This window comes from Notothenia rossii (genome assembly GCF_949606895.1).
Source record: "Notothenia rossii genome assembly, chromosome: 11".
Taxonomy (NCBI): Eukaryota; Metazoa; Chordata; class Actinopteri; order Perciformes; family Nototheniidae; genus Notothenia; species Notothenia rossii.
Window position 1 is genome coordinate 28,339,076 of NC_136910.1, and position 19,690 is coordinate 28,358,765.

Consider the following 19,690-nt stretch of genomic DNA (forward strand, 5'->3'; position numbering starts at 1 on the left):
GATCGAATGAGTCCTCCTAAAAGCTGCGCTAAAACGGGAATCACAGCACCTAGCAGAGGCAGAAGAAAGCCTCCAGATTGCTTTCTTAAGGCCTTAAATTTAGTTTTAAAATTGGCCTTTTTATTGGCCAAGAGTTTGATAATCTTCTTTTGTTTTTTCAGTTTGTTATACTGAGCGCCAGATAGTGGAATGTTACCCTTTAGAAGATTTAAAGACAGCTCACAGAGTGATTGAAGAAAATCCGTGGAGCAGTTCTTGAGTATATCCTTGCGCTTCGAGGGCTTGGCGTTCCAAAAGGCCTTCAGCATCGGCATGTTACGTTTTAAACGGGCTGACATACTGTTTCAAGTTTTCGGTTTTGGTACATAAACAACTAACCACTGGTTAGGTAGTGCTCCCGATCTAAATCTGTAGATGTCTGGACAGCTGGGGGTCATGTCTACGATTAAATAACCGTGAGGTTCTTTGGTGGCGTCTTCAAAACTCTGTAGGAAAAATGATTTATTGCCAGGGTATATTTGCTGAGCAAGTATGTTCATCTGCAATCTGTCTCTGGGGTTTTTAAACAAGACCATGTAATTAGTATTCAAACTAATGGTACGACTATTTTTCACCTGATGAAAGACATTCTGTGTAAGCATCATAACACTCATATTCCTGCAATGACGGTATTGGGTGAAAAGTCTGACTACTTCCGGATGCTCGGAGGCCTGAAATATAACATCATCCAATATAATCAAATGACTCTGATTAGGAGGAAATAGAGATTCGTCTTCAAATGATTCAGGCAGACCTTTGATGAATTTCATATTTTTATTATTTTCCTGCAGTTCTGCATACATGGGCTGGAAAGAAGTATAAATCCACACAATATTTTGAGGCTGTACATCCATCACATGAATACAATTTTGCAATACATTATTGACAAAAAAAGTTTTTCCACACCCACTGGGACCAACTACTAAACAAGAAAAAGGAACAAGTAGTCTGGGCTCAAAATCAATTTGGCTGGGTGAAAACATTTTTGTCTCTTCTTATTATTTCTCAATACCCAAAAGGCAAAGTATTTCCTCCGTCTAGCAGACGTCTCTTATCAAACACAACTCGGAACTTTTTGGTGAATGACACATTTCTCAAAACGAAACCCTCTTTATTCCGTACAATGTTGTGTTGCGGAGCCTCAATTACCCTCCCCCTCTCAGAGTTTTGAACGTAGCCTTCCACCAGATCTGTTAGACTGTCAAAGTTCACTCGTTCACAACATTTGTGCGTTTGTGTGATCCCTTTCACTCTCATCACAACCTTTTTCTGATTTTTGGTTTGGTAAGCATAACTTTTAGGGCCTGCTGAAACAAACTCTTCAATCGTGTCGCCCCCCAGTTCATCTGTCAGATCCCCCAGATAAACCCCCATGGGCAGTGGAGTCTCCCCCTGTCGTGTCACATAGATTATACTATCTGTGTCGTAGTAGAAAACTCTGTGCTGTAATTTCTCCAACTCACTGTACAGTTTCAGTCTGGCATACGCTGTGGTGAATGCTGCAATGAATATGTTATCTACCTTGTTGGGAGGAGAATAGCAATTGTCTCCGTAACACCACTGGACAAGAGCCGTCCTGTCGTTGAGGAATGAGAAATACTTAACCTTATGTTTAGCTGAAAACAAGAGGTTAAGAAATTCTTCTGTTTTGGTCACAATCTTACTCTGAGTCAGATTGCTTCTCTCGGCAAATTTGCCCCAGAAACTGTTGAGACATAGTTTTGACACTTGTCTTTTGGCTGGATTTGATTAGATTTTATCTGCATCCAGCAAGATCCCCTGATTAGCATGGTAGTCTGTCACATACTTTTTTCTGCTCTCATCATCTGTGGCCTCTGAAGGATAACCTGATGCTTCTTGTTTGCCCTTCAAAAATGTGTGTATATTGTCTACAAAAATGCTGTCGCTTTTGTTCTCAAAATGCCACACCTCTGTGATTTGAGTCAGCTTGTACCCCATATCCAGGGCTTTGTTGAACTCTGTGGTCACCCAAGCTCCTGTTAATGCTCTTTCCTCTTTGCTGTGCATGCAGGGCCCCTGTTGATTGTTAAGCTCAGCGCATGTACGGCAGAGGGTGAACACTAGCTTGCCCACTGCAGTTCTGTAGGGCAAGACGGGAAAGTAAAGGCCCTTGGGAGGGTCTACTGTGGCTCTGATTAACCCAAAATAACTCTGAGGATCTTTGAAATCTCAAAATATGATCTGGGGGTGTCCAAGTGGATATAGGCCTGTACAGTTTACAAAAGGATAGAGCAAGGTGAAATCACAATAGTGAACCAGTTCATCGGCCGCTGCCGTGTGCCTCAACTTCACTGCACATGTCCTGCCCCCGTACAAAGCCTCCCTAGGGGTCAGTGGCTCTGGAGCTTTGTATTCCCTGAGGAAAGCCTGCAAATCCTGATTGGATTTTTTCATCTCACCCCACATATGCTCCCGCATAACGATCACTTTGGCCCCGTGAACAGACTGTAGCTCATGCAGCTTTTCCTCGCTGGCAGCATGGAGCTGCTCAAATGTACCACCTGTCAAGGGGTTTTTCTCATGGCCCTTATAGCAAGATGGACACCCGTGATAGAAGCAACCAAGAAATTCCCATACAATCTTTGCCCCCGCAACTTCAGCAAAACCGTCCACGACAAAACGACCCACTCGTTTCTCGCCCTCATTCAACGCATGCTAAATAAATACACCTTCGGTTTGGGCCACCCACTCCAGCCACTGAATACCTGCGTCCGAGTACGTCTTGTTTTCACGGCGGTAGTCGTCGGGTGGGGGAATTGCTAAGGTCTTGGGCGGTAGAAAGTTTGTTGTAAAGACTTTCATGCACGCAGAAGCGATGGTCCCCCGACTAAAAGGATCCACTCCTGTCTCCTCGAGAAACCCTTTTCGAAATAAAGTGGCGCCCTGGGCAAGAATGTCAACATCGTTTTTACAGTAAAGCAATGCCTGCTTTCGAAAATCAAAAGTACCTGTGCGTACCGTCTCATACCATCTGAAAAAGTCACTCTTTTCATAAGTTGTCATGCGTTCAATCCCATAACAGTGTGCTGGCGGGTAAGGTCCGATATAACTCAGATTGGCCTCAGAGCTGAAACCGTGAGGGAAGTACCCCTTGATTTTATCTTCAAATCCCAAAGCTTTTGGCATTGCTGCTAAACGCATAGAGAGATAAGACAGTGAGTCTATGTACTTTTGTCCGAAATCCTGGTCAGTAAAAGAGATCACTTTACTTCCTTGCATTATCAAAGAGGGTTTTAGCCAATGCTCAATCATTGCATTGATAATGAGATAGCTGTCAAAACCCTTAGCATTGTGAGCGATGAAGGTTGCATTTTTGAATTTGGGGGACCTAAAATGTGCCAGAAACTGCAGTGCACAGTCGGCACCCTCAGCGACCCAAATTTTGCCTGCAAGGGTTTTTGTACACACCAGGAAGGGGACATGTGCACCTTCTGCCCCCGCCATTGTCTCAAAATCATAAAACACAATGTTGTCATTGTGTTCTGTCTCTTTGGGTAACACTCCGATGTAACACAGATGTTTTTCACACTCGCCTGTAGAAGCAGAGGGTAATTTCTCGCCGCATGTTTTACATTTCTTCACCGCACACTTGTGTGTTTTATCTGCACTATTCTTGGCGGTGTAGTAAGAAAGTCGGCAATCTACACACTTTTTGTGTAAATCGCAGTTACTGGCAATGTCTGATGCTCTCTGTGTCTGTTTTTTATGTCAAGAGTGGCAGCCAGCCGTACGGCACGTTTTGTTACAATCTTTACAAAAGATGGGTTTAAACTCTTCCCCAGTACATGAGGGGTTAAGGCAGACAAAACAATGACCAGTACAGGTGTGTGTCCACTTCGAGCTGTAGCCTGTATAACAATGTTCGCAGACATATGGAGAGCCTAAAAACCCCTTCAAGTTTTTAATCCCATAATAATGGTTTTTGAAGAGGAACAAAAACACAGTTTTGTCTCGTTTGGGGCCGTCTGTCTGGAATTTACAGTGGGCACGATGATCGTCGCCTCTGTAAAACACCACAATCTTGCATTTCAAACTCTCTTCGAATTTATCAATGTCGTTGAATGTCACAGCTGTCTGATCTGTCAAACCCACCCTCCTCTGAATCTGTATTCCGCGTTCATAAGCTTCGCTATCAGTGATGTTGTTATGCAACAACATGGCTAAATTAATAGCAAAACACAGCTGGTTGGAAGGGTTCTGAACAATGTAAAGAAACCTCTTCTTCTTTCTGACAATTTCACTGTCCAACATTTTACTAGCCAATCGTTTCTCACCACCGCCACGGGGTGATTGAACAATTTGCACCACAAGCTCAAGATTGCTGTCTGCCATTACCTCCAAATTTGACTGCACTGCATTGAACAGGGCATCCTCAAAATCATTCAGATTATTAAAACCATGGGCATTTAAAATGGCTGACACGTTAGCCTGTAGCTGTTCACCTTGCAGTTCAATCTGTACAAGATCTTCCCTCTCTGCCCGTGCAAAAGCCTCATGTAGCATAGCATGTACATTGCTCATCAGAACCCTATAATAGGCTGCAAAGTCTACACCAGCGTTAGGAGGAGTTAGGACTAGAGACTGACGCAGTTCTGTGTTATTGAATACAGGTCGAGAGAAAACACATGTTGAGGCATTTCGGCTGGCAACTCCACCATGTTGTAACGAGGGGGCTGGTGATTCAGAGTCACTCGGAATGTCATTCTGATCAACATGTCCACCACTTTGCATGGAGGAAACTGATGATTCTGAGTCACTCGGAGTGTCATTAACATATCCACCATTTTGGCCTGTATAGACTGATGATTCCGAGTCACTCAGAGTGTCACTAATATATCCACCATCTTGCACAGTGGAAACTGGTAATACGGCATTGGCTGAAGCTTTGCTAATTTGTCCATTCAGATGGAGTACATCGTCTGGGAGCTGATTTAAAAGCCCCCGGTTCTGGTAAGAGTCTAGTGCCCATTCCATAGCGTCATTTAATGCTGGAGAGGTTGAGTTTGTTTCAGAGGAGGGGGAATGTACGCATGCAACTGTTGCTTCGTCATTTGATTCACTGATACTGCCTGAACACGGAGGAGAAGAAATGTCTCCAAAAGCGTATTCCTCCTCACTGCTTAACTCATGCATTTTTCACATATCCTCAAGAAAAGACAGTTCTCTAGCTGTGTGGGGTTCTGCTTCTGAGGGGCTAGGAGATTCATTTGCAGCTGAGCCTGCTATTTCACTGATATTGCCCGACCCCCGAGGAAATGACAGGTCTTCAAACCTGTAATCCTCATCAAAACCCTAAAATAAATCAAAAATAGATGTGGCACCACTGAAGAAACATTTCACACCGCTTCTACATTTATGGACATAAAGCCAACATACCATTCGGATACATCATAAACAGTTTACATGAGACCCGTCCAGCTTATTCAGTTGGTGTGACCGAAAAGTTGACCGCAACAGCAGCAGGGGTCCTCTTGATAATAGGGGATAGCTCTATAGAGAAAAAAGACAGAGAATAAAAAAAAAAAAAAAAGAGGATAAGTATTTTTGAACACAGGATTATACATTTAACAAAAAATTCATTTAGCGCTCATCTTATAAAATAACCATAACAGGCATTTACCGGTATGATAACTCGTCAGGAGTGTGTCAGGGCATGAGTTCAATATCGACCTGATTCTCAAGCAGATTCTGTGTTGAGGGTCGACCCCCACCTGCTGAAGAGGGGCTGTGTCTGTCCGACTCGTTTGGGATGTGTATGAACCAGTCACAGGTGTTACACACTGAGATCAGACACGACATCAGACATGTGTGTAAAAACTCCAGAAAGGAGTCCTCTTGAGGGGTCGCTGCTGGCTGGCTCGCGCGGGGGATTCAACGCCTTTTAATAGAAATGAGTAAGTATATTAAAAACATTATTTTGGATACTTTACTCATAAATAAAAAAGCCAGTAAATACAACAACATCCAAGCCAAGCAACATTAAATAATGACATGCTATTATAAAAATAAAAAGTACTTACCAGTGTTTTTCTTCCAAAAGATCAGATCCGGGGTCAGGAATAAAGCACAAAGATGATCTGCTACGGTCGCTCACTACATGGCCTCTCTATGGTGAATCTGTAACCCTTTATAAAAACCCCAGCTGAACTAGCTAGGTTTATGGCTCTAAAACCCACCAATCGGATTATTCCTAGTTGTTTAACAAATTAGCATCACATTTGTTTTTTATGACAGAGAAAATACTGTTTAGGCTTATTCTTATATATATATATATATATATATATATATATATATATATATATATATATATATATATATATATATATACACATTGAAAATATGTACATACACATTACAAACATGTAGATAGTAGACAAAACTAAAAAGAATTTCCCAGCCTTTCTGTGTTCTGATCAGCTCTGAATCCGCATATTTTGGTCTGGATATATTGACACCCCAGAGTCTCCTCTCAAACCCCCTCCTACCTGCTTTTTCTATACTTTTACAGCCTCAGCCGACTGCAGGACCTTGGGTGTTAAGAGACAGGAGTCTTCATCTCCATGTGAAGACATCCGTGACTGATTCACACACACACACACACACACACACACACACACACACGCACCTAGGAAGGCAAAAGGTGCTTTCTTTGTTCTGATCAGCCCCAATCTGCATACTCTGTCTGAATACATTGAGAGTTACTTTTGACTCTAACAGTGTTCCACTGGAGTCATAGCTTTCTGAACTTATTTCTTAGCAGCAATTCGGTTTCTTTTTAATGGCCTCGGCGAATTTTGGCTTTTTTTTTTTTTTTCTCTTGCCAAGATACTTTTAGACACACTTTGAGGTATGCAAAGCCTTAAAACTAGAACACTGATGGCTGGCTTACGCTGCAAACTTCATCGCCTTTTAACAAGAGAGTAAGTATATAAAACGTTATTTTGTATATTTTACACATCAGCAGAAACAGAGAGAGAGATGGCAGGAAGGGGGGAGACAGTCTCCCCCAACTCTACAGACACAGGCCATAGAAAAGAGGAAAGTGTGACATTAGGAAGGCAAAAGGTGCTTTCTTTGTTCTGATCAGACCGAATCCGCATACTCTGTCTGAAATATCTGGAGAGTTACTTTTGTTAGAGCTTTCAGAGCTTTCTGAACTTATTTCTTAGCAGCACTGGGCATTTTTGTGTTGTATTGTATACAGTTGAAAGTGCACAGATAAACAATCAAGCATGGGCGGTAAAAATGTGTCTCCTCAGGCTCTCTAATACACACACAGTCATCTCTCAAACGAGGTGCCTGCCTGCTTTCCAGGACTTTTTACAGCCTCTGGCCGACTGCAGGACCATGGGGTGTTGAGACAGGCACCTATAGCTCTGGAGTGAAGGTCCACACACACACACACACACACACACACACACACACACACACACACACACACACACACACACACACACACACACACACACACACACACACACACACACACACAACACACATACACACACACACACACACACACACACACACATACACACACCTCCTTGGGAGGACATCAGTGAAGGTCCCCACACCCACACACACACAAACACACACACACACACACACACACACTTGGGGGCAGGCCCACCTGTCAATTTGTATGCATACTAATGTGATTGAAACATTTTTTATGATAAACCATAAGGCGCAACAGTGGGGGCTTTTCACACCTGTGAATACACATCAACCCCCTCCTATCGACGGATCTCACACCTACTTGGGATATCACACCTACTTGAGATCTCACACCTCAATCAAAGGGGAGGCGGGACTTAGCTCATTTGCATAATGGGGGAGGTGTGACCTGTCACTTTTTTATGCATACTAATGTGATGGAAGCGGGATGAATAATACTACTCACGGAGACTGCAAGAGGAGAAAGGCATCCTATTGTGGGAGATGGCGCAGCATTGCACATGGCTGCAGAACATGGCAGTTGGTCTAAAAAATAAGGTGCCTGAGGAAGGTAAGTTGAAAGCAAAACTTAACCTACCTTGTAAAGTATGAGTTTTAAAGGAAAAAAAGTCAGCCCAAATCATTCTTGGTCACAGAAATTGGATGGAGTATAATGGCCTTTGCCCTTTCGACCCGTCCATTTTACATAATGAAGTCCCTTGACAGTGACAATCATCTTTATATGTACATGGGAGAGAATATACTACATTGAAGTGCTCTGGCCTCGTGAAGCAATCTTACTTTATAGTATGTCCATATAACAATATTTTGTGTATTTTCAGATGTAGACAAGAGGAATGGAGGACTTGGGTGCACCCTAAGAAGGAAGCATGCTGAGGCGTTGGAGAGGTTGCAGGTGGTACTGCAGCAGTACAAGACTGCTTTAGGTCCTGATGCTTGTTTCCTTCAACATGAAGTGGAAAGTCAAAGTGGCCTAAGCAGTCCAGACACCAGTGAAGATGAAGAAGGAAACATAATTTAGGTAATTTACTTATGAATTAATGTACAGTATCTTTGTTGATTTAGCCTCAACCTAGACATGTTGCTGTTACTTTTGTATTCATTAATGCTAAACATACATTGTGTATTCAAAAACCTCAAATTTGGTTTCTGATCTGCCCCTCTTTTTTGTTTCTCTGTATTTCCCCAGATTGCTGCTGCTCTCAAGCACGAATATCCGCCAAGACTTGATGTGCTATCAGAAATGTAAATACTTTACTGACTTTATATTTAGAGATTGTATTCATACTCCTCAATGGAAGATCACCCTTGAATATGTTGACCATATGACTTTTCCCTATGCCACAGCATCAGGCCAAACATTTCACTTGTACACAACTTAAATTGTATTGAAGAAAATCCTCAGCGTCCCTGGAATGCATCCTGAGCAATGAAACATTCACTTTTGATCCTTTTTGAAACACTAGAATGTAAATTCCTAAATCTCCAAGTATATCTTGCTGGTTACCATACAACTTGGTGAGCACATCATTGTCCAAGAGCAGGAGGTCTTTCCCTTTTTTCCCAGAACGGGATGCCTATGCATTATTATTTTCGATCTCTTATAGGATTTACCTGTCATTAACTTTATATGACTGCACCTGTTACACCGCAGGCCAATAACAGCTTTCCTCTAATTGTTCATTTTTGTTTCTTTTGCGTTACTTGCTTTAATTGCTTTGTCAGTTATATTTCCTTTTTGGTCTCCAGCTATTAACCTGATTGATTGAAGTACTTCAACATGTACAATCCACAGTCTTTTAGGATGTATAATTAGGGACATTGAGATAAACAATAAATAGTTTATTTGGTGAATCAACTCATTGTTGTTCTCAAAACCAAATAATACATTGTTATAAATTGTTATATTTGATTTACACATAGAATGTACATGTTTAATATACATAGTTAAATCATAAAAAAAATGGTTGTGTTGTATGATTTCTTAATACTGTATGTTATAACCGTTTGCATAACTTGATTTTATGTTCTGTTGTCCATGCTTTTCATGTTAGACTAACCCCAACGCTCTAGAGTCAAGACATACACCCTTATGGTGGCCTTTTACTTGTATTGTGGTGAAACACATAAGTAAACAATTCCCAGAGAGGACCATTTTATTGTTTTAAAAACAATGTTATTGATGTGGTTGGTTGAATAATAAATATAAATTAAGCATACGTCTGTGGTACTTTTTGTTGTTTACATCACACTGCATTATAATGCGTTTGGAAATAAATTCATTTAGAAGTAACAATATGGGTTAGCACTTGAATATTTTTGTAAAGAGATGATCCTCATCCGGAACACTGGTTGTTGGTTTAAGATAAGATATAACTTTATTGATCCCAATTTGGGAAATCGTTGCGTTGCAGCAGCATTAAAACACATGGCATTATGCAATACAAATAAAAAGACAAGAAATAAAGAAGAAAATATACATTTTGAATTTACAAATTAGCAATAACAAGATATGCAAAGTATTATATTTACATAACTATGTGACAGATGGAATATTAAATATTACACTGAATATGTCAGATTTACAGTGAAGAGAGAAACTATGGAGCAGAAAGTTCTCTTCCAGCCAGAGGTGATTTGTTGTACAGCAACAGGTTCTCACTCCCAACCCGTCACATGTTGACGGACGGTCAGGGCCCCTCCCCGTCACCGACTTGCATAGAGCTCCCTGAACGTTGGTAATAGACACGTTGGGATTGCGGCAAAATGCTCTCCGCAGATCCATTCTCACAGCGTTTGGAAGTATTATTTGAATTATTTGAAGGATTAAAGTAACGTGTTATGGCAGGAAAGTTCAATCTGGTATATTCATTTTAATGTCACCTTATATAGAATGTGTGTTAAACTTGTGATTTCTGCATTGAGTGACTTCTGCCTAGCAGATACCAAGAAGAGGCCCCTAGGGTCTCTCTGTTAATTATCAATAGTCCTTGCAATTAACAGGGGAATTCCCGGATACATTTTCAGATATAAGGCAGTTAAAGTCTTGTAGAATTAATGTTTATCTCCTACACATCCTGCAGGCCTTGAGACTTGGGTCAACCAGCAGTAAACAAGATAAACGTCCTTTTGAGCTTATCAATAAAATGTATTCATTCCTAGTAAGCTGACTTTGGGGTGAAGGGAAGTTCAGGGAAGCCATTAAGCCACAAGAACAATTAACTTATGTTGGTTGACTGATTCGGGGACTGTTATGGGACGATGGCGTTTGGATATTTACAAATATGGCTTTCATAGAGAAAAACATGTGACTGTTGTGTGATAAGATACATGATAGGATGTGTTTGTTGAAGATGTTTAGGGGGAATGAGTATGTGTCCTGTCAAAGAGTCCTCTGTCATGACTCCAAATCATTGATTGGGGGATCTGCCTAAGGGCAGAGGGACAGAAACACACACACACACACGCACAGAAGCAACATGGAATCAACAACTGCGGACTTACTACCTGGGGTCCCGCCCAGAAGGGAAACCAACCAATGAAACACTACCAACTCACTGGCTAGCTAACTCAGAAGTGAACTCTGTGTATAAATGTTGTGATCATTTTGAAGATCGGGGCTCTTGTTTTTGACTTGCCGTTCCTGAGACGTGTCTCACACGGTGGTAGAACCTGAGCCCGGAGCACTCTGCAGAGTGCTTCGTGATTAGGGGAAGTATTTGTATGTTTTTGCCATTAAAGCAGATTATTGTTTAACCCTTATCCTGGCTGCTTTGAATTTTTCCTTCTTTTGAGAACCCGCTCATATAGGAACGGCGCGGAGCAGAGATTCTGCCCCAACAGTTTATCAACCTTTTTCTTACTCAACATCAAGCCACACTTATTGTTTTTACTTCTTTATTTTCATTGAATAATGTAGGACTTTTGTTGCTGTCAGTTATGGGGAGAGTAGGGGCTCAGAATACTGAAATCTGTATTGTTTCATCGTTTTTTCCTTCTAATTTTGTATTATTTTCTAAACCACACACTGTTATTTACTCAACAACACATAAGTATCCTTGTGTGTATTTACTTGTTTGATTAATAAACACAAGTTGGAGTCCGTCAGGACCGAGGGTCGGAGCAGCTAATTTCCTTTAGAGAATTTTACACCCGGAAGTAAGTATTCTCTCCGCTTCGCTTGACAAAACCATCCATGGACAAACCCCGTGATAGTCCTCAAGCTCTGATTGGATGTTTGAGTGTGCGCCGAGGGTTACGCCGAGCGTCGAACAGCACTTTGAAATGGGATGGAACCACGGCAGACTGTCCAAAACTGGATTTGAACGGAGTCCACCCCCTCCCCCACCCCGTCCCCAGAACTACAAATCTAGTAACTGTGTAGTAACTACACACTATTGTGTGTTTCGCAACATGTTCTATGGCACGTCTCTGCTGGGAATTGTAGTTTTAAAAGACGTTTTCATATTTCCAATAATAAGAAGCTGCCAGTATTAAACTGTGTACATCCCTGGAGGTTTAGGGGATAGGAAACACTCACATTTAAAACATATAATTAATAAATGGGGGAAAATTGCTTGTGCCCATAATGGGCAGCATTAATAAATAATACATATAATATATATAATATAATATAAATAATATATATATATATATATATATATATAATATAATATAAATAATAAAGCTCTTCTGACCTTAGCTGTCATGTGGGTATATATACCCACATGCCAGCTAAGGTCAGAAGAGCTTTATTTAACAGCTGGTCTTATGTCTGTGACCCCTCCTGTTGTAAATTGATAAGCCTGAAACATGCACTTGTCAAGGTTCAGAGGCACATTTTGCAAATATGGCAGTAGCCATCGATCATCTTAAGATAAGATATACTTTATTGATCCCAAGTTGGAAACATTTGCGTTACATCAGCATGTGTAACAGTTGTAAAAATGCATAGGTGTTTATTTGTAAATCATTTAGTATAATCAAACAAATTCTGTGTTTTATATTTAATAATTCTGTGTTCTTTATTTATTGAATGTTCAATACCTGACAAGGTCGGAGATGAACAACTTGGGTCGCAGGTTCCTCAACAGTGCATTACAAGACATCTATCAATATGTGTGTATACCTCCACCATTAAACTGTCATATTCTGCACATTTCTTATACTATCTACATACATCTTATAGGAGTATAATACATATGTATAATATCAGTTAAAATAACTGCTTAAACATACAGTAGTTAACATTGCAGGAAAGCAATATATTAGTACTTTTTCAGGCTTAATATTTATACCCCCAAAGCTTTTTTCTTATTCAAAATAAGACCTTAACCTAAAGTATTCTTTAATGTTTAAATAAAGCCTTATTAGTTTGTCTCTCTGTGTCTCCTATTAATATCTAATAATAAAAAATAAAACATTTCAATAACATGCTTTAACCACTAGGTGTCCCTTTCTATCAGCTGTGCACCGTTATGGTGTAAATATACCAATATACCGATTGGATCAAATATAAAAGTCAGCCGAATTAGTATTGATACTGCAAGGAGTTGACCGTCCGTCAACATGTGACCGGTTGGGAGTGAGAACGTGTTGTGTACAGAGTTATTGCAGTGGGCAGGAATGTTTTCCTGTATCGGTTCCTGTGACAGCGGAGCTGCAGCAGTCTGTTGGAGAAGGAGCTCCTGTCTGTCCAGGTGGGGGGGGGGGGGGGGGGGGGGGGTATCTCTCTGTCCAGCTGCAGGTGGAGAGGATGGGTGGGGTTACCCATGATGGCTTACGCGCCTTTCATCGTAGTGGAAAATGTTGTCATATGCAATATGTTTGGATAGTTTCACCATTGAAATGCATTTGATAACACTAGGTGCTGTAGTTCCAAAGTTGTGGCCCTAAAAAAATATCAACTATTCATTTGTATGGCATCCAGAGCTTCCACATTTTAGGGAATATGTTTTTTGATTTAAAATATCATCAATGTCATAAGCAATGGTTACATTAAAACCCTCCTATTGTATTCGTTTCCCCCCCTTACTTTGGTGTTCGCGATCAAATTTGACCGGTCCTGTTTTAACTGCTATTACATTAACACAAAAACCATGAATCATCACCAAATTTCATTCATTTCATCAACATTGTATGTTGAGTTGGCACCTCAGCTCAAAACATACAAAAACACAGAAGAATAGAAAGTTAACCCATTGAAATGATATGAGAGCAGTGCTACAAACTACAATTCCCATTAGATACGCGCCCAACAATCGTTACGAAGTACACAGAGCTGACATATTTTTAGTTCTTCCGGCGTGTGTGCGTGGACTCGTTCGACTTGTCTTGCGTTGACGGCCGTATAGGCTCCATTCCCTTTCAGAAATCCGTCAATCGGGCGCGATCCGAAACCAAACCCTGTGTTTAAAAAAATATAAAATACAAATTTGCACTTTTGCCTCCTTAGCAACGGCAGTATCGTTTGGGTGGTGATCTGAGTTTGGGTACCGTATCTGTGACGTGACAAAGGGTCGCCGTGACAACGTGGTGATGAGATGTGGATAACTTTCCAGATAAAGACCATCCTGATACTCGAGTTGTGGTTTACAATAAGTGAAAAAGAAAATTCAAAGTAATCACTACCATTTTAATATCTCAAGCATTTGTCCCCAAAAGCTTTCAAATGTAGTAGCAAAACCAGTGATCCAGATCAGGATCATTTTAATTAGGCCTATAATTAAATGATATAATAATAATACATTTTATTTTTAGAGCGCTTTTCTGAAACCCAAAGACGCTTTATATGCAAGCCTACCTCCAAAGCGTTATACTTCGGAACTTCCGAAGTATAACGAATCGGAAGTTAAACAAATAAGATAAGGCAGTGGATGGCAAAGTACCAGATTTCACACATGAATATACTTAAAATAGGTTATGGTATTCCTATCACTGACAATGAAATCATGTAGTATTTCAACTGTAATTTCCTAAAAAGTCAAATGCATTTTGATGGAGGTTTTCATCTTATTTCTAATAGAAACATTAAATATGACTCAAATGGAGCATATAAACAAGAAAACAAACGTGCAAAAACAAAACTGGTGTTCAAATAACAGATTTTATTTTTATGCATTATCCCGGAGAATTCTTTGGCTGCCAGGAATGAGCCCACTCCTTGCCACTGAAAACAGAAGGGAATAATGTTAGTTACAGTTACTGGTTTCGTCTTTCCGAAAAGCATAAACCATGTGTGAAGCAAACATCTTATAACTCAATTTATATAAGTAAATGTTTCATTTACCATTTAGAAAAAGTGAACATAGAAATGAAAACAAATTTTCTAACAAACAATAAAAACAAACAAAAACACATACATTAACAACAATGAAGTTAAACAATCATTTGTTCCTACACTACTTCAGCTGCTTCAGAATAACAGCAGTGAAATATATAAGAGGACTGGTGGTAGATTTGGATGTTTTGCATTTGTTAAATATCATGTGTTTGTTCTCCAACATGGGACTACATCAGATGACATGAAGCCAAGTAACTGGAAGATATATACCATACTGGACAGGGCTCCCACTCCACCAACATTTCTGCTTTTCCCTATCAACAGAAGAAAACAAATCTATAATTTCGGAAAGACCAAACGCATATTAGCTATTTAGCAAAAAATTGTGTTGGAAGTTTATAAATCATAAAGCACACCCTATGCATTACTTTTATTCCCGTCTTAACCTTTCTCATTCTTTGTTTTATTACACTCCTGATGGGGAAAGTTTCTAGGCGAGTGTGATAGGAGCAATCTGTGAACATCAAAGCAGGTTCAACATACAGTATTAGTCATATTAGAAATAAAATAAATACAATTATGAACACTTAAGTAGCAACCAGACTTGCACGATGAAAAGTGACCACACTGTTATCACTGGTCAAAAGTTACTGTATACATAATTGAAATGGAACCAAGCTGCTCTCAGTCCTAACATGCGATGCTTGTTTGAATGGCCATACCACTGCTGAGCCTGAGATGACCAAATAAAATACTGCACTGCTGCTTCCTTTACTGCCTAGCATTCTCATCAACACCTTATCAACTATGACTGTATGTATTTTAGTCTAATTAGACAATTAAAGCCCTTTGGATTTTTGGATAATGTATCAGTTATAGTTATTAGTCACAATATAGCATTGTTAACTCACTGAAGAAGCATCAATCACTGCGTTTACATGCACTTTGCTAAAGTACATGTCGATAGATTTATTAGAATACCAATCAATTCGACTCATGCAAATGTTTATAATCAGTCAAAATACTTAATACTGTTAATATACCTGACTTTTTTTTTTTGCGTCTCGGACCAAGTACTGTGTCCCTCACGGACCCTGTCCTGACAGCTGTGGGTTGAAGAAGAAATATTACTATATACATACAGTACACCAAGTTAAGCTTAAACTCAAGTTTCAAAATACATCCCACAAAAGCAGCATCACCTGATGCAATAGGTGTTAGGTACAGATATTTTTTTGTTATTGCGATTTAATTGAGGTTGATCTATGAAGTCTAGGTGTTTTGTTGTCTTGCCTATATAATTGACTCCATACTTTATTTGTAAGGAATAGTTTGATAAATATTAACATGTTGTGCTGTAACGTTAAATGAATTTAACTTTGATTCAAAAACCTAATTTATTCCACGTATGTTCATTATGGGACAGTGTCGTATCTAAATGCAGTTCTTGAGTATAAAGTTTAAATATGCTGCATGACGTTGTTGCATGAGTTGCTTCGAAGTTTACCCCTATGGTCAGGGATTGCTTTAGGTAGACCACAATATTAATGATATCAACCTCTCGTACAATATATGGACATGAGCCAAATCATTTTGATGTAATCGACCTACTGCCCAACGCTACAATGTAAGACCCTTTCTGTGTGTAAACCAAATCACATAGGAGTTTTATTTTGTGATTTATCAAATGTAAAGTAAGCCTGCTGTTGCTTTGCATTTTTGTGTGAAAAACATATAACCATATAGTAACCACATGTCTGTTCAGGAATGAAAGACTGTATTTTTCTAAACGTTTAATATTTATTTATATCCGAGGACCTAAGGATATACACATACCCAAGTATCCCATTTTCCTTACATATTTATGAAGTTGTAGGTGAAATTATTATTTAGATTAAGCTATTGTTGTTATTATTATTTACATATTGGAAGAATCATTATTCCCAAAAATGCAAGAAGTGCAATTAGGTGTTTTGAGATATTGTAGAAGCATGACTTGTCAACAAGTTACCTACAATAATTTTTTAGGAAAATATTGGAAAACACTCTTGACTTTTATAAATATAAAAGCTGCAAATCTCAGAGAACAAATGTCACTGTGTGTGCTGTGTGCTCTGCATGTGTGACCATTAAAGAGGGTTTCATCCCTCCGATTCTATCTATCTATTTTATTACCTGACCCCTCCGTGGTGGTAGCCTGTCTCACATCATCCCGCTGGGGCTGCTCCTCCTGCCCCACCTCTATGACGGTGCACTACTTCACGGGGGGGGTCTTCAGCACCTCCACCTGCATGGTTCTTGTCTCTGGCACCTGGCTCTCTGTGGTCCTTGCCTCCTGCCAGTTGTTTTCTGGTTCAGATGGGTCAAAGGGTGTGAGGTTCAGCGTGACTGTCTCTTCCTCAGGATCTTCCGCAACCCCCTGGCCAGTGGAGTCCTGTGTCCAACCTGTGGAAGTTAAACAAATGTTGGTCTTGACTTGCTTAAGACAAAGAGGTTAACTCATATATCTAGAAATAAGAAATACAGCGTGCTTAAGGTATGTTTCCAGACAGGGTCAAAAATATACTCGTCATGTCATAGGACTGTGTGCAGTCAAAGTTAATAGCAGAGAAATAGTGGTATTTATCCAGTCAACCATTTATGGTTTTGTTTTTGCGATATTATTCTTCCGATCTGTGTCTACATTCCATGTGATGTGACATGTCAATTTGTCGGTAGACAACATATAGACGTGTGCATGTATGTTCCCTTACATTATTTACATCCACACATTTTTTTCAGAATTTACGAGACTGACGCAAACGTGTTTTGCATAAGTGCAATCAAATAAGTAGCAAGTCGCTTTGGATAAAAACATAAATGTAATGTAAAGGGACCTCTGGATGCACTGGATAACTGCTTTTGTTTACAATCCGAGAAACATGATCTTAATACAGAACTGCCAAACTGAATATGTGGTCAACTGGGATCGTCTTCATGTATTGTGCTCTTACCATTAACCTAAAAATATTTCTCCCTTTTGGGTGTTGATAAAGGAAACCGTTTAGGAACGGTTTGCTAAAAGGAAATTGCTTAAGGGAAGGCTCAAGCCTAAACATCCATTTCAGTCATCAAACCTAACTACCTTGACATTAACAACTTTACAACTTTCAATTTGTATACAATGAATGCGCAAGTGGTAGCACAATACCCCAAAATGGTTTTTCAAATTCACGTAAACTTGCCTAACTATTTCCTGATAAATAACAGTTAAATGTCCACAAGTCCCCTCTGCAGAGTAAGCCATGTCTCATTGGGCTACATACTCAGTGTTTAAACATGTATTTATTGTATGTAGTTTGCTAAAATAATAAACAGTCAAACGTTGTCCATAACCCTAAATATTATGCAATTACTTTCAACTTTTGTAATACTTTGCAGCTAAAAATAGTGACAGTTAACAGGTAGAAAGGATGTGTGTTAGTTGTCTCACAAAAATATAGTTTGCCAAACCCAAATAAATGGCTCGAATGACTGCTTTCTGGCTGTATCAAAGGATAAATACTGGATCAAGTTGTTGTCCCACAAGATTTGGATGGATTGAAAACAGTCGCTGTAAGTTGTTGTTAACTTAACTGACTTTATTAAATGAGTTGATCCAAACTCATTCCATATAACTGTGTTGGTTATAAGGAAATGTTAAGCTCTCCATTGATACAAACATTTTGTGTACACAATACTGTGAACTGTGAAGATATAGTGCAAGCATCTCACCTTCACAAAGGTACTCATAAAAAGTGCCTATCTTGTCAAGGTAATCCTGGGCATAGGCGGTCAGTGTGCAGCGAGGGGTTAGGCTTTCACATTTGACGTCCTTCTTCCTGGTCTCCTTGCCAAGAAGCAGCACTGGTTTAAAGCCAATGGCATGGAGTTTCTCAAGCTGTAATGACAAAATAATATATTTATTGTTTAAAGAAATGGAAAGGAAACATCAACAACAACTACCGGTATATAACTACAACTATAACATTACTGATGACAGCATCTAGTTGTATGCCATTCATAAACTTAGATGCTGAGTTAAGCTTTTGCAGAATCACGTATTTACCAGGAAGGGTTACACAGTAGAAGTAGAAAATATTTTATAGACAAACACAAAATACAAATAAATCAGTATCCTGAGTACCAGTTCAAACCCTGATACCCCAATAAGATACAAATGTGTGACCACTCAACAATTAACAGTTAACACTTACAATGACTATTGCATAATTAAAAATGTAACACAATCCAAGCATAGCTTGACACTGTTGAAATTGCGTGCTACGATGTAAAACGTTCCCGTATGTTGTGGCTGCAGTCGTAAGAGTAATATACAGTAGTAACATACAATTATATAGTCTTATTAAAGGTGGGGTAGGTAAGTTTGAAAACCCGGCTCGAGATACACTTTTTGTTATATTCTAGGGATGTAACGATACCAAAAACTCACGGTACGATAATATCGCGATAACAAGTCCACGGTACGGTATTTATCGCGATATTGAATAATAAAGGGAAGAAAAAAAAAATCATAAAGTTTTTTTTCAATAAAAATTTTTTTTACTCGGAAAATGTTTCTTTATTACATAATAAATCTGATTTTTACAGCCTTTTTGTAGGATAGCAGTATTTTAAAGTGTCAAAAACAAAGTGACAGTAACAGACTGGAACAAGAAAACCAGTGTTTTTGTACCTACTGGTACTACCAAACAAAGTAAGCATTTTCTTTATGCCACTGCATCTCACAAATAAACAAGGACATTTAATAATCAGATCCTGCAATAAAATAAATCAAGTTTCACTTTAGTTTTTCAAGTAACTCAACTCAAACTCACTAGTCACTCACTCAGCATCATCAGACAGGTTTTT

The 19,690-nt window shown here is 39.4% G+C and overlaps 1 long non-coding RNA gene across 1 annotated transcript; it reads right to left on the reverse strand.

Moving 5' to 3' along the window:
- Window positions 1-15,249: 15,249 nt before the first annotated feature.
- LOC307023848 lies at window positions 15,250-18,803 on the reverse strand. Its single transcript, XR_013803785.1, has 4 exons — window positions 18,554-18,803; window positions 16,976-17,245; window positions 15,844-15,906; window positions 15,250-15,314 (listed from the first exon to the last, which is right to left on the reverse strand). It is a non-coding gene; the product is annotated as an uncharacterized lncRNA (long non-coding RNA).
- Between the last annotated feature and the right edge of the window lie 887 nt (window positions 18,804-19,690).